The following is a 13,309-nucleotide window of genomic DNA, read 5'->3' as shown; positions in this document are numbered from 1 at the left end:
AGAAAGCAGTCAAGAATTTATTGTATCGACCACAAAATTAAGAAAAGTAAGGGCAGGGGTGGGTGGAAGAGGGGTGAGAATGGAGAAAGGGATGACACTGATGAAGATGCATTGCACTCATAAACTGCTTTGTAAAGTGGAAACCTCCTTTGTACAACTACTTAAAGACAATACCATTTTTAGTGTTTTTTAATCACTCATTGAGTGGATCCATCCTTCTGTGTTTTTTGTTTTTCATCTGTAAAAGAGGAATAATAGTTCCTCATTAAGGTTACTGTGAGGAGTTCATAAAGAATTCAGCAGGGGACTGAGGTTGTGGCTGGGGGATATAGCAAAGGGTGGGTGGATAGACAGAAGAACACATATAAATCACTCATTCAAGGTGATCAAGTTCTAGCTACTATAATTAACATACAGGTCGATATCTTGCCTTGTGAACAATTAGGTAAAAATATGCCTTGTGCAAAAGCAGCCCTCCAAAAAATATTGAATAAAACTTTACATCCTAGAAAGAGAAAGAGCAGGTAGTGAAGGAAGAGGAGGGGGAGGAGGAACAGGGAGGGGAAGGAGGAGGAGATCAGCCTGGTGAAGCTTTTCCAGCTGTTCCAGGGACAAGTTGTAAATGTGCTTCGGGCACAGAGCATGCAGAGCACTGTGGGAAATCCAGTTCTGTCCTAAGGAGGAAATTGAAGTCCAACAAGAGCAACTAGTCTCACGTCTGAGGTGGCCTGATGAGCAATAAAAGGGAGGTCACCCACTCACCTCCTGCTTCTACCATTTTGCTGCTCTAGAGACTGGAAAGTGTGCTTGAGGCTAAACACTCAGTGCCACTTCCTTTGCCAGCGCCCTCTCACCACCCATGTCCTCATCTCTCTTCCCTTTGCCATACTCCCAGGCCCCTCCCAGCCAGAGCTGCCTAGTGTTTATGAGGGGTTGAATGTGCTGGTCAGGTCTGAGGTGCTGCTGAGAAGGGACTCCGTGTGTGTGTGTATGTGTGTGTGTGTGTGTGTGTGTGTGTGTGTGTGTGTGTGTGTGTGTGTGTCTGTTTGCTGACATGGAGGGAGGGGGTGCTGAGTGGATAATCTGACTTTTAAACTGGAGAGCAGATGGGCCCATCTTGAGCCTTGACTAGACATCAAGGTATACTCAGGATGAGGGTAAGGAGAGTTGGAGATGGAGAAGACAGTGTGGGAGATTCTGATGTAGCATAGAAAGAAGTTTCCTCCAAATGCACAATCCGGATGGCATGTCTGGACTGGAAGCCTATTCTACCAATGGTGGGTGGATGTAGGAAGAGACTCCTCAACCTTCACCATACCACCTTTGTGGCAGCCCTAGGTCCAAAGATCCACCTGACAGTCCCCTTTCTTAAGTAGCATGTTGCAAGAGACTTTATATCCTAACACTTTAGGAGCCAGCTTGGAGGATAAGACCTATAATACTTATTCTTTTTAATCGCTGGTCCTAGGCTTGAACTCAGTGCCTGGATAGAGTCTATGAGCTATTTTTTAGCTTGAGGCCAGTATTCTACCACTGAACCACAGCTTCATGTCTGGGTTTTTTAATTATTATTTTGTTTTGGTTTTTGTTTTGGTGATCAATTTGTGATGAGTCTCACAGACTTTCCTGCCAGGGTAAGCTTTAAACTGTGATCCTCAGATCTCAGTCTCATGAGTGGTTAGGATTACAGGTATGAGCCACCAGTGCCCCCGGCTTCCTTTGTTCTATTTTTAAATAACTGCAACTTTCTGATGGGATAGTAGATACATAGGTTGTGGCCCTGAATAGCTTTCTAAAACCAAGGATCAGATTGGGCCCTGCCACCCTACTCCATGATGTCTTTGGATTACCCACTCTCTCAAGATATGACTTCTCAAGTCTAGTGTTGAGACTGTGGCTCACCTAGGGCAGATATTTTCCAAGGAGCATCTGAGCCTACATGGGCACAGTAAAAAATACATGCTTATTAATAGTTTCCTGGGTTCAGGAGACTGGCTGTCAATTCACTGTGCAGTAAGGGGCTTATGCTCCTCCCACATATGAGCAGGATACAATAACTGTCTGAGCTCATAGGGTTGGGAGGGATTAAAGGAAGATCCTACAGTATTTGAACATCCTTATAGTCATCAAGTGGACCATGGGCCCAGCTTTCTGTTCAGCCCTGTTGCTAATGTTGCTAGGGCTGAGATGGAGACAGCCTGTTCTCCTGAGACCTCAATGAAATGCTACTGTGTTGTAGGGTCAATAAGATGCTACTGTGATGTGGAAAGCCACCTGTTACTCTGTTTCTTGTACCTCTGTAACCCACCAGGTTTGTGGCTCAGCTTGGTACTATGGCCCACATGTGCCCAGCTGTGAAATCCCCTTTTCCTTACACAGCCAGATACTGCGTCATGATGATGGAATGATCCTGCGTGTTCCTCCCAAGACCAGACATGGGGAATGTGTGGGCTGAGCCCTCACTGTGAGAGAGGGATTCTCGGCTCATGGTCATGGATTCCATCCCTGGGTTCCTTTGCCTCTCCAGTTTGAGATAAAAACCACAGACACAAAAACCAGGAGCTGCCAAGTATGATGGTGACAGTCTGGTTTCTGAGCTAAAAGGAAGTCCAATATTGTGGGATGGCTTCTGTTCCCCTTTATTTTTATTTGCAACCAAATGGGAGGAGGGAATGCACCAGGGCCTTTTTCTTTGTAAAAGAAAAGTCTATCAGAAAGAATGACATTGCCCCATTTGTTAGGAAATGGAAAAACTTGGAAAAAATTATATTAAGTGAAGTAAGCCAGGCCCAAAGAAACATAGGTCCCATGGTTTCCCTTATTTGCAATATCTAGTATATGTATGAGTCAAGCGGAAAAGGTCAGATAATGTGATGCTAGGAAAATGAATCCTTAGATATGTATTTTAATGTTTTTTTCCTTTCATTCATTTGTTTCTAATGCATTTATAAGATTATCTCTTTGTAGCTTTGTATGTCCCTCCCCCACAGTATAACCCCTGCTTTCACTATATTTGATGTCAGTATAACTTGTAGAGGAGATGGGGAAAAACAAATCGTTTAAGGATACAAGTGGACCTGTTGCAACAATGAGAAGTACAAGTTGTCATGTCGAAAACGAGCTTTACAATGTTGGTGGTGGGGGGGGGGAATCGGGGAGGATTGGGGGGGAGGCTGGGAAGGGATGTGAAGGGTAAACAAAGGAGGAGGCTGCAATGCTTGCTAAGAAATGTACGCATTAACCTGCCCATGTAATTGTAACCCCTCTGTACAGTGTGTTCACAAAAAATAAATTAAAATTAAAATTAAAAAAAAGAAAAGTCTGAGAGAAACACAAAGGCCTAAGTGCATCTGATCATGTAAAATAGTATGGATCGAAATGAACACCAGGAAATGGAAACAAGAGGGTTTTTTCCTCACTGTTTTGTTTTCTTTTTGTCTTGTTTTTTTCATTTATCTGTCTTTGGGAGGGCACAGAAATGGAGGGACAAAGGGTGAACAAATGCAGCCGTGGTACTCACTAGACACTGTTGAAAATGAACTATACAACTTGTGGGTGGGGAGAGGAGGGGAAAACTGGGAGAGAGCAAGGGAAGGAGTGATATTGTTCAAAAAGAAATGAACTCTTTCTCTAGCTTATGTAACTCTAACCCCTCTGTACATCACCTTAATAAAAACAATAAAATATTTAAAAATCTGGAAAATGTATAAGATTTACAAAAATGCTTGCTGGTATAGTCTCCTCTCCAAACTCCCTCCCTGTGGGACACACTCCCCCACCCCCACAGGCCTTGCATGCCTTTTCATTTGTTCTACACCACCTGAGCCTCCTTATGTCTGCACCTGCCATTCCCATAGTTGGGAATGGCTGCTCCGAGCCTTGTTTACCCAGAAGCTGTCAGGCTCTTTGAAGAAGGGGCACGAGGAACTTTCTCAAGTCCATGGCATCCATATGCTACCTAACAGGCAAAAGATAGAAGTCCAGGTCGAAACTGGAAAATAAAGAGCTGAACCCAAGTAGGACAAGTGATGGACTGCCTGTTTCTGAATCTGATAAAGAAAATGGCTGAAATTAGGCCTCTTGTGAAATAAGAATATGTACATAGAGATGCTTATGAATTATCTCAATTAAGGAAATTGACTTTTAAATGAGCTTCATGAGTTAAAAAAAAAAATCAGTCTCTGGAAGAAAAAAAAGTGGATCCTAATTCTTCTGTCCTGGCCTATGGATGGATTTCCTGATCTTCTGCTCATGAGTAGAATATTATGAAATAGAAGTGGTGTCATATGACTTCAAAGGCTAGGTCATAAAAAGGATTTGAGCAAGAGAAGCGGTGACATTGTCCAAAAAGAAATGTACTCTAACTGACTTATATAACTGGTACCCCTCTGTACACTTTTTAATAACAATAAACACATGAAAAGAACGGGAAAAAAGGATATGGCTTATATCTGGCTCTTTTTCTGTTGCTACTTGCTTGGAGTAGAGAAAGTCACCATCTTGTGAGGACATAGAATCCACTTGGGAAAAACTGAAGCCTCCTCTCAATAGTACCAACTTGCCAGATAAGCAAGTAAGACTTTCTAGAAGCAGATCTTCTAGCCTTGACTGGGACCAACACCTGACCAAACCTTGTAGAAACTCTCCTTGTCCAGCTGAGCTACTTCTGAACACCTGGCCCATAGAAACTGAGGTCATATTGATTCTTGGTTTAAGCCATTAAATTCTAGGTAGCCTGTTTCGCAGCACGATGCAAGCTGGGACTTTTTATTACCTTCCTTTGGTAGATTTGGAAATGGAGCTTCAGAGAAATTATTTGCTCAGGGTACTGGTAGACTTGAAACCAAGCTGTCTGGCTCTGAAGTCACACTCTTAACCAGCACAGGGATCCAAATCATAAGACAACTGAATTCTGCTAATGTAGTAGGGCTCGGGGTCCAGAGCTGTGGTTCCTGTAGCGTGAGAGCTCTCAAGTCTTGCCTGTTTCATCATCTAGACTCTATAAGTCTCCCTTGTGACCATTAGGAACCATCAAGAGGCTGTCCAACTGTATTATTTTTTTTGCTTGAGTTGGCCAGAATTAATTGACTCCATGGAAGACCTAACACACCCTCTCCTGTTGGAAAGATGGTCTGTGTTTTAATGAGGCTCAGGAGATCTCTATTACCTCCATGATTATCTAGTTCCAGTTACTTTTTCCTGAAGAAAGATGCAATCAATGCCCCTCAGTACAAAATGTTTAAATATGAAAAGAAAGTGACCTGGATGGTCCATTTCTATTTAAGTTTTTCTCCTTGAATTCCTCTTGGCTAGGAGCCTAGTGAGGAACACATTTAATTTAACACCACCACTTGAGCACGTACTGCATGCTCCCTGGCACCAGGCCTAGTCCTGGAAATGGAAAGACCACAGGTAAGTGACGCCAAACATGCCCAGAACTCTGTGCAGTCCAAGAGGTGGTGTCACTGTAATTCTGCACACCCCAAGGGGACCATTGGCCATGGTCATGCACAGTGTTGCATGATTCCTCTTGTGTTAATTTTTTTGGCTTATTTGTTCTGTTTCTGATTACAAAATACAACAAGTAACTCAGAAAAAATGATCTGTCATTCCTCCACCCAGAGGTAACCTTATGGGATCTTGCTATGTGACCTGTGGGTGTTTTTCTGTGCATAGGAGCCTTTTCTAAACTGGGGGTCCTGGTTCACCCACTATTTTGTAACATGCTACTATGGTTTAATATGACCTCCACAATCCTAGATAGACTTTCTGTCCATTTTCCCACATTTGGATGTGGATGGTATTTAGAAGTGGCACCTTTAGGAGGTGACTAGGATTAGATGAGGTGTGAAGATTGGCTCCTGCAATGGCTGTAGTGATTTTATGAGAGAGAGAGAGAGAGAGAGAGAGAGAGAGAGAGAGAGAGAGAGAGAGAGAGAGAGAGAGAGAGAGAGAGAGAGAGAGAGAGAGAAAGAGAGAGAGAGAGAGGGAGGGAGGGAGGGAGAGAGGGAGAGGGAGGGAGGGAGAGAGAGAGGGAGCGAGAGAGGGAGAGAGGGAGAGAGAAAAGGAGAGAGGGAGAGAGAGGGAGAGAGGGAGGGAGGGAGAGAGGGAGGGAGGGAGAGAGGGAGGGAGGGGGAGGGAGAGAGAGAGAGAGAGATTCAGCTAGACGCTCTTGTTTTACCATGTGAAAACCTTGACCAAGTTATATATTCTGTGAGCCAAATCAACCCTGACTCCTTTGTAGCACCTGATCCCAAGGGTTTTGTCACAGGACTACTTTCTTTTTTATTTCCTTCAGTTTCCTCTGTGCCCATAACTAACATAGTTAGCTTTTTCTTTTTCTTTTTTGTTTGTTCTTTCTTTCTTTCTTCCTTTCTTTCTTTCTTTCTTTCTTTCTTTCTTTCTTTCTTTCTTTCCTTCTTTCTTTCTATCTTTCTCTCTTCTTTCTTTCTTTCTTTCTTTCTTTCTTTCTTTCTTTCTTTCTTTCTTTCTTTCTTTCTTTCTTTCTTTCTTTCTTTTTCTTTTGTGCAAGTACTGATGCTTGAACACAGGGCCTGAGCACTGTCCCTTAGCTTTTTCACTAAAGGCTAATGCTCTACCATTTGAGCCACAGTTCCACTTTTTGGTGGTTAGTTGGAGATAAGAATCTCCCTGGACTGGCTTTTGTACCTTGATCCTCAGATCTCAACCTCCTGAGTAGCTAGGTTTATAGTGGCTCCGGGCACCCAACTATATTTTCTTTAACCTCCCAGCCTTGGAAAGTGCTCCAGCCATGGCTCCTGGATATTAGCTCAGGCTCACTTTTGTTTCCTCTAGTCTAAGGTAAAACAAGAAACTTATACACACCATGTTTTCCCCACTGCTAACCACTTTGAATTGCAACATGATGTTTTGATTTTGGGTTAATTAGACTTCATTTTTCTTTCAGGACAATGTTTGTGGCAGTCTAGGATCATTTTTTAAAGAAAATCTTATGAAAAAAGCAAATAATTCTATGAGTCCCTGGGAATAATAATAACTATTATTATTATTATTATATGAACCTGATCTGTGGCTGTCCTGAAGGTCAGGAACAAGACTGGAGGTATCCAACCCTGAGCTACATCAGTGTCACATAGGGCAATACTGATGACACATATCTCTGTATTATCTCCTCTTGAGGACAGCTCTCAGCACCGGTGAGGTAGCTCCCATTGTATAAGATGATCCAGCTCCCATGACTTGTCAGGCCCAATGCCAGTAAACTCAGATTCCTGCCTGTTAACCTAGCGAGCCCATGTAGCTCTTCTCTAAGCTGAAGCTTCAAAGTGATGCTGCGTTCCACACAAGGAATAGATGGTGTACCTGAATAATTAAACCTGGTGGAACATTCTGGAATTTCATACCTAGAGTCCTAAAGCAGACAGGGGCTGGTGGTGCATGCCTGTAATCCTAGCTACTAAGGAGGCTGAGATTTGAGGATCGCAGTTCAAAGCCAGCCCTGGCAGAAAAGTCTGTGAGAATCTGGAAGTAGTGTTGTGGCTCAAGTGGTAGAGCGCTAGCCTTGAAATCAAACAAACAAACAAACTCAGGGATAGCGCCCAGGCCCTGAGTTCAAGCCCCAGGACCGGTGAATAACAACAACAAAAAGTCACAAAGCTGTAACACATTTAAGTGGCCAAAAACCCAGGTGAAGGGGATCTCTACTATCCTGTTCACCCCTTGGCACTTGGAATTCTCTGCTTAACTGCTCTGTCATGGACGGTGGAGATGGGGCGGTGGGGAAGTGGGGAAGGAGAGGTGGGGAAGGGGAGGTGTCATCACACAACCGCAAGTGCCTGGTTTGGGCAGCCATCTCCTGGCTGGGATCTCTGGTGCCGTAGCTTACCCCTGTGCTCCCCTGCACAAAGTACCTCACTTCTCTAGACCTCTGCTTCCTCGTCTTTCTGTATGATGGGGCTAACTGCCTCTCTCACAGGCTTGTGGACAGATATGCTTGGATAATGAATAACACAGGCCTTTAGAATAGGAAGGGCTTAATCAATATAAGATGATTATGGCTTTGCTTTTCTATCATCTGACATGTACAAGCTTAATTGTTTTTGTTTACCAGTTGAGTATTAATGAGTAAGTGAATGAGAAGGGAAATGGGAGGTTCTGCATGGCCTCCAGATGTCTCTCTGCCATCCACACTGCAACCCCAGACGGCTGCTGAGAAGACACAGGGCAAGGAGGGATGGGGTACAGAGGTGGCCATGCTAGTCCTCAGCCCACCCTGTCCCATTCCCCTAAGGAAAGTGGGGCTAGATGGAATGGGAGAAATAAAGGTTGAGGGGAGGGATAGTTTCATGCAGGCATTGTTCTGAGCAGGGACTCAATCCTTCCTTAGGAACTACAGCAAGTGCTATAGGTCCCTAGAGAAGAGACATGTCTGGGCAAGGGAGATTTGTGGTGAATCTGAGGGGCTAGGAAGATGCCCTTGATTCCACCTGGCCTCTCCCTGAAGGTGCTCTCAGTTCCCTTGTCTCCTGTGAGCCCGTACACCAGCCAGGGGACGTGCACAGCCCCCAGGAAGATTTCCAGGGAACCCCTGAAAGTTGCCAGCTGCTTGGGTGCTTTGGGTCTATTGGAGCTCAGGAAGTTGGGGGGTGCTCTAAAGGAGACAGTATGGATGCATACTGAGAAAACTCAGAGTCCCCAGTCTGGCCTTATCTCCTTTCCTCACAAAATGAGGTCTAGTAGCCTTGTCAAACAGGATCTGTCTGATGCCTTTGCTCTACACTGACCCCTGCTGGCATTTGGCTACAGTAACCATTGCCCCTCAAAACTCAGATGTGTTCACCTATTCATCCACTCATCACCCATCCCTCCCTACATCATCCACCCACCCACCCATCCATACATTCACCTACCCACCCACCCATCCATCCACCAACCCATCTGTCCATCATCCATATATCCATCCATTCATCCATCTTTCCTTCCTTCCACTTAAAAACACCTTGCTAGTTGTTGAAGGCACCATAGCAAATGAAATACAGCCCCAAATCCTAAGGAAAACCCAGAAAACAGAAGTATTTGGAACCGCTGAGAAAAATATTCCAAGGTGCTTTGAGACAAAATGTCCTTAAGACAGGTAGAGAGAGTAGCTGACTCTTTCAGGGGACTTAGAGGAGGACACACAGCAGAGCCAGTCACTCAGTAGCCAGCACCGTGTGACACGCAGAGATGAATGAGAAGTGTAGGACTCGCAGAGATGAATGAGAAGTGTAGGACTCCAAGGCCTGGGAGGAGGCAATACAGGCACGAAAATTACTATGGAAGAGCAGGGGACCACTTTGGAAAACTGAAGAAGAGAATCTTTCTCCATCCACAGTTCTGCCTGCTCTTTGCCAGGCCTTTGTGGATCCTGACAGACATAGCCATCTGAGACTTGTGGGGCAAGGCCCACTCTGGGGTGTGGCCTTTATCTTGCTTTCTGAACTTTTCTCAGAGAGGAGCCCAGGAGAGTTTCTCCGTTCTCCCCCAAACTGGATTTCATCGGAGATAAGACCAAACCCTGTTGTTTTTGGAAAATGATGCACATCCTTGTGTTTCCAGTTTGATAACTGAGTTCGTCCTTGATGTTAGCCTCAAAAGACCAAGGCTTTCAGGAATGCCAGGTCTGGAGACTCAGCCTCTCAGAAGAAGAGATGAGGAGAGTTGGGGGAATTACAGAATCCATTTTTCAGTCAAGGATTTGGGGGTCCAATCATGGCGTTTCTGGCATCTAGAAATAGACACCAATAGTGCAAAACATGCATGGTATCTATGCCCTGGAAGGGGTGGCAGTGGGTAGGCATTGAACAACTAAAGCGCTATGCAGACACTACTAGGCTGGATGTGTTCCAGGCCAATTCTCTGGGCTCTCCTGATGAATTACAAAATGCTCTTTTCTATTTAATGCAGCCAGAGTGTTTCCTTGTCCCCCACCCCCACCCCTGTGTGTGTGTGTGTGTGTGTGTGTGTGTGTGTGTGTGTGTGTGTGTGTGTGTGTACATGCATGTGCGCTAACATCTTGTCCTTCCTTAAAGCCCTTCGGCCTGGCTTCACCAGATTCCTGACTGCCTGGCCTTGTCCAAGCATGTCCCTAGCATAAGTACCACGTTCCCCCTTCCTGCAGTCCACACAAGGACAATGCTCTGAGGCCAGCCGAACTTTCCCCTAGCTTACTTTCCCTCTCCCCAAAGTGCATTGCAAAATCAGCCCTTTCTGCCCTGCCAATCACTTCACCTCCCTATTCCCCCATCTTTTGCAATAAACTTCCAGAGCTGTTCTGTTTTTCCCTTGGGCCCAGTCTCACCTGAAAGGACAAGTATAGGTACCTGGCATGTGTGATTATCAGGAAGTCTTTGGATTATAACAAGAGGAATTCAGCTCAAACCTAAAGCAAACACAAAACAAGGGAGAGGAGGAAAAGAAAGGAAAAAGATGTGTTCAGGAGGGAGATCTACTTTAGGCTCACCTAGACCCATGTATTCATAGGACTAGTCTGGGTGTCTGCCTCGTGACCCTTGTCTCAGACTTGGCTTAGTATCTGGCTAGGTCCTTCCTCTAGAGGAGAAGAGGCCATCACAGTTCCTGCCTACTTCTTGCCAACTGGGCTACCCCATCTAACATCATTGGCAGAACTCCCAAGGCTGACTCTCGCTGGTGCTACTGGTGTTACATTGAGGTCTGGAGTCTGGATTGAGACTGAGGACAGGCAGGTTTCATTAAGAAAGCTCACAGCACTGAGAACAAAGGACAGAGCAAAGGATTGTGGGTAGGCTAAAACAACTGGTTGGGGGCATAGCAGAAGATGATGTGGGAGAGAAAGTAGACTCTCCAAGTGGCTTGGAGGTCTGCTGTAACCTCATCAGGGATCTGTGAATGGGCCAGGGATCTGGTGCTCACCTTGGTTTTGTCACTGGCTAGCTGCATTGACCTTATAGACCTTGTTGCTTAGACCCTCACTTTTCCTGTTTACAAAACAGTATTTGTCCAGTCTCCTTCACTAAATTTTTTTGTAGAACAAATTAGACTTTCAACTCAAGTATTTTGAAGAGTCAAATGTTAGTCCTAAGCCAGGCGCTGGTGGCTCGTACCTGTAATCCCAGCTATTCAGGAGGCTAAGATCTGAGGATCATGGTTTGAAGGCAGTCCAAGGCAAGAAAGCCCCAGCCCATGAGGCCTTATCTCCAACTCACTATGCAAAAAGTTATGGTTCAAGTGGTAGAGTGCTGGGCCCTGAGTTCAAGCCCCAGGACCAGCAGATACACACACAAAAATCTCCTTAAAAGTGGCTGCTTTGAAAAACTGTGCTTTGTGATTATATTTGTGAATCATATAAATTTAGTAAAGGTAAGCATAGAGCTTCACATGTCTTTTCAGCAGGATTTATCAGATTTTAGTATATCAAAGTATATTCTGTATTTTAATATGCAAAACAAGTGTGTATTACTTACTTATACAACACTAAACTATAGCACTACAAAGTATAATTCTGGCTAATTACAGTTTTCAGTTAACTTTCTTTCTTTATAAGGTTACTAGACTTGTAGAAACAGGAATGAGCTCTACCAGAGTGGTTATGTTACTCATTTTCATACCCACTAGAGTAGGTATGAAGTTACTGCTACTCCCCCCAGTGTTTGGTGTTGCTAGTACTAAGGATTTTGGTTATTGTGATAGGTGTGTGGGCATATTTTTTTGTTTTAATTTGCAGCTGTTGATGTGTGGGACATCTTTCCATATGCTTATTTGCAATCTGCACTTTTTCTTTTTCTTTTGAGTTGCTCCTGGGGCTTGAACTCAGCATAGAGTTTCACATGTTTTTTTCAGCAGGATTTACCAGTTTTTGTCCATCAAAGTATATTCTGTATTTCTAAGAGGTTATTTCAACCATCAAAGTATATTCTGTATTTCTAAGAGGTTATTTCAATAAACAAAACAAGTGTGTATTACTTACTTATACAACCCTAAACTATAGCACTACAAAGTATAATTCTGGCTAGTTAGAGCCTCTCTCAGAGCTTTCTTGTTCAAGGATAGCAACACTTGGCCACATGAGCCAAAGCTCCACTTCCAGCTGGTTTTAAGTAGTTAATTGGAGGTCAGAATCTCATAGACTCACCTGCCTGGTCTGACTTCAATCCTCAGATCTCAGTGATCTAGCCTTGAGTGACAGAGCTCAGGAACAGTACTCAGGCCCTGAGTTCAAGCCTCACAACCAAGAAAAAAATAGTAATTTCTAATCTTCTTAGTTTCCTGAGTAGCAAGGATCTCTAGTTAGTTTTGTCTATTTTTTTAAAAACAATTGTGTCTTATTGTTGATTTTAAAGAGCTTTTTGTATATATTGGATTGCAATCTTATCAGATATGACTTTTGCAAATATTTTCCCCTGTTAATCCTTTTTTATTACTTGATAATGCATTTTAAAGCAATATTGAGGTTTGAACTTGTGGCTTATATTTGTGTCACACCTTGAAGCCCAACAGTCCCGCTCATCAGTTTTTTATTCCATGTGTTGTACTTTCAGTGGTATTTCCAAAAAACAGTCCCCAAATCCTATGTGGTCTAGATATTCTCCTATTTTATCTTGTAGCACTTTTATAGTTATGTGTTTTACAATTAAGTTTGGATCCATTTTGAGTTCTTAAAGAAGTTTAGCAAGGATTTATTTTAGTAAGATAGGGTTAAAGGAGGGAAAAATAGAGAAGCAAGAAACATTTCCTGCCCTCTGTGCAAGAAATGGGAGCTAAAGATCCTTGTGTTCCTTTTTGTTGAGTCTATGCCATGTGAGTTTATATTTCTTAATTTTCACATGTGGGTGTCTAGGGCTGTGTTGCCATCTTCATTGCACTGTCTTTATACCATTTGACCATGTTTATTTAGGTGTGTTTTTAGGCTCTCTATTCTGTATCATTGATCTATTTATTGTTTTTGCCAATTGTCTTTGAGTAGCATTAGGCTTCCATATTAGCCTTTCTCCTTTAATATTGTTCTTATGTTATTTTAAATGTTAAAGTTTCATTTCCTGACTCTGTGGCTAATATGTTTAAATACCATTCTAATTAAATAGAGTTGTGTAAACAGCTATGTTGCTAAGTGATCATTTAAACTAGTTTATGAATTTTTGCACTTTCATGTCCATAGATATTCTTAACAATTTAAACTTCATGTCCATAGATATCCTTAACAATTTAAACTTTAAACATTTAAACTTCTTCCATTCCCAAAAATAAAGTGGCTGCTTTGATAAATTTGAAAATAGAAGGGGGAAAATGAAGTAAAAGGAAAACTTCAGTC

The sequence above is a fragment of the Dipodomys merriami genome, unplaced genomic scaffold (genome assembly GCF_024711535.1).
Source record: "Dipodomys merriami isolate MVZ:Mamm:240054 unplaced genomic scaffold, mDipMer1.0.p SCAF_14, whole genome shotgun sequence".
Classification (NCBI taxonomy): domain Eukaryota; kingdom Metazoa; phylum Chordata; class Mammalia; order Rodentia; family Heteromyidae; genus Dipodomys; species Dipodomys merriami.
Note: the sequence above shows the minus strand (reverse complement) of the source record.